Source organism: Capsicum annuum, chromosome 12 (assembly GCF_002878395.1).
Source record: "Capsicum annuum cultivar UCD-10X-F1 chromosome 12, UCD10Xv1.1, whole genome shotgun sequence".
Classification (NCBI taxonomy): Eukaryota; Viridiplantae; Streptophyta; class Magnoliopsida; order Solanales; family Solanaceae; genus Capsicum; species Capsicum annuum.
The window spans coordinates 64,237,715-64,240,519 of record NC_061122.1 but is presented as its reverse complement, the minus strand read 5'-3'; the positions used below and the strand labels follow the sequence as shown (position 1 = coordinate 64,240,519).

The 2,805-nt window shown below is 35.0% G+C and overlaps 1 pseudogene; it reads left to right on the top strand.

The window, feature by feature from the left end:
- Window positions 1–517: 517 nt before the first annotated feature.
- On the top strand, window positions 518–1,545 carry LOC107849246 (annotated as a pseudogene).
- Window positions 1,546–2,805: the final 1,260 nt, after the last annotated feature.

Genomic DNA, 2,805 nt, shown 5'->3' with positions numbered 1-2,805 from the left:
AGAGCAATATTAGTTGTTCTATAATTAGAATAATCAACACTGGTGTGTTCTTTACTGATGAAATTGTTACAAATATTCTAGGATGTTCCTTCACCATAATAGTTCCTCTTGTTTCTACTGCTTATAAGAAATTATAGGACTTAACTCTATAGCTACAAGATGCTGTGAATGAGGGGTTTGAAGTGGTTTATAGTGATGCCTCAGGTGGCTGATTGGTATGTCAGGATTCAGGAGGTGTATTGAATTTGATCAAGAGTTCCGCTGTCGTTGTGGAGACAAAACTTTTCCTTTTAATCGACGATATAATGGCAAGCCACCGGCATACTTGATGCAGCCAAATATTTAATTTGCAAGAAAAATTTATTTACTCAAGCTAACAATATGAATTTTAGTTATTGGAATTGGGATGTTAATCAGCTTCGGGATCTGATACACATAGTATAGAAAGTCATTCTACAAGTGCTTACGATTAATTAACGGCAAAATAGAAGATTAGAGTCTGGAGGCTTTACTTAAGCAATATGGTTCTCTAGCACTAAGGAAATACAAAAATTGGGAAATCAAGGAAATGACACATGGATTCAAAGATAAGCTTGGTGAAGGAGGTTTTGGAGGGGTCTACAAAGGTGAACTTTCTGATGGTCGTACAGCTGCAGTGAAGATTTTAAAAGCATCTAAAGATGATGGGGATGAATTTATCAATGAAGTTGCAAGCATCAGCCAGACTTCTCATGTCAATATCGCGTCTATTTTAGGATATTGTGTTGATGGGATGACCAGAGCTCTTATTTATGACTTCGTGCTAAATGAATCCCTCAAGAAATACATATATGGCGATGTTTCTCTCTGGGGACTTCACAGGTTGTATCAAATTGCTGTAGGAATTGCTAAAGGATTGGAGTATCTTCACTGTGGATGCAACAAGAGAATTTTGTATTTTAACTTAAAGCCTCATAACATATTCCTAGATGAGGAATTCTATCCTAAGATATCCGATTTTTGTTTGGAAAAACTATGCACCAGGAAAGAAAGCATTGTATCCATCCTAGGAGCACGAGGTACGATTGGTTTCATTGCTCCTGAAGTAATTCGTAGGACCTTTGGACAAGTCTCACACAAGTTTGATATCTATAGTAATGGAATAATGGTTCTAGAAATGGTCGGAGAAAGAAAAAATATCAAGCAAGAAGTGAGCCATACAAGTGAGATATATTTTCCTTACTGGCATATCAACATATTCAGCTAGATGATGACCTCAAGCTACATGGAATTTTAAGGAAAGAAGAAGAAGAAACTGTTAGGAAGATGATATTAGTAGGTCTGTGGTGTATCCAAACCAATCCAACACAAAGGCTATCAATGAGCAAGGTTATTGACATGTTAGAAGGAAGCCTGATCTTAGAAATCCCATCAAAACCATTATTATGTACTTCTTATTGTTCAGGAAGGCATTCTTTGACCACACAAGCAATACCACTGAATGTTTTCTTAGTTTCTCCATCCAGTTCATCACATTGTTCCTCTGAAGCATCAGCAATTTCATAGGCATATATGTATTTTCACAGCTACCAAAGATGAAACATTCCATAAGTAGTGAACTTGTATTTTTCTTTACTTGTGAGTTTGATTGGAATAATTTACAGTGAAGAAAAGTATTTTAGTATATTCTACAAGGGTGAACCTACGGAAATGTTTATGATTTGTGAAAAAGGGAAAAAGAGAAAAAAAAACTAAAAAAAATTCTTAGAAAAATATTTTCAATTCACTAACCAAACACCATAAAATATTTTTCGGAAAATATTTTCCACCCACCAAGCAAACATGAGAAAATAAATAGAAAATCAACTTATTTTCTAGGAAAACATTTTCCATCATACCAAACACACCCCTAAATCAGGGATAGTGAAGGTATATGGAGTTGATTAATGGCTTAGACATTTCAATTCTATATCACTTGGGATAGTGAAGGTATATGGAGTTGATTAATGGCTTAGACATTTCAATTCTATATCACTTGGGCAAGGCCATTATAATGGCATACACTCTTAGTTATAAACCAGTAAGTATGAAAAACTTAGCATAGTTAGAGGTGTCAAGGAGCCCATTGGCAAGACTGCTATAGTCTTTGGCTAATAATTTTCTAAGATTGTAAGTGACTGGTGGAGGAGGGGTATTAGCATATGTGAAAATCAAATCCACATGCTTTGATTAAATTAAAAGCAGGAAATTCATTGATAAAAAGCTGATAAACCCTAAAAAAAGGTATTGTAGGGTGAGTCTAGAGAGGCCAGTCTTGATGATGAGAGGTGTTAACAATTTGGAGAAACTTGTGTGTACCCTGAGTGGGCAATCTAATTTCAACTATTCTTGTAAAGGTTTACAACTCTAAGGACTCTATACATCCTAACATCACTTAGGTGTATAAGGACTTAAGATGACATCATTAGTGGCGAAGAAAAAAGCATGATATTGTAGATTTTGTGACCAAGTATCTAAATTTATAGTAGGTTAAGTATAAACAGTAAAAGCCTGGTGGTAACTATTGAAGAATGCCTATTATAGAAAGAAAGTGGGAAAGGACAACCATAAACTTTATGGTTGGTCTACCTAAGACCTTAACAAAGTGTGACCCTATATGGGTCATTGTTGATCGATTGACTAAATCGACTCACTTTATCCTAATAAGAATGAATTATAATGCAGCTATGTTGATCAAACTTTATATGAAGGAGATTGTAAGGTTGCATTAAGTATCGATTTTGATTGTGCTGGACAAAAGTATCCATTTCACCTCTAATTTTTGGG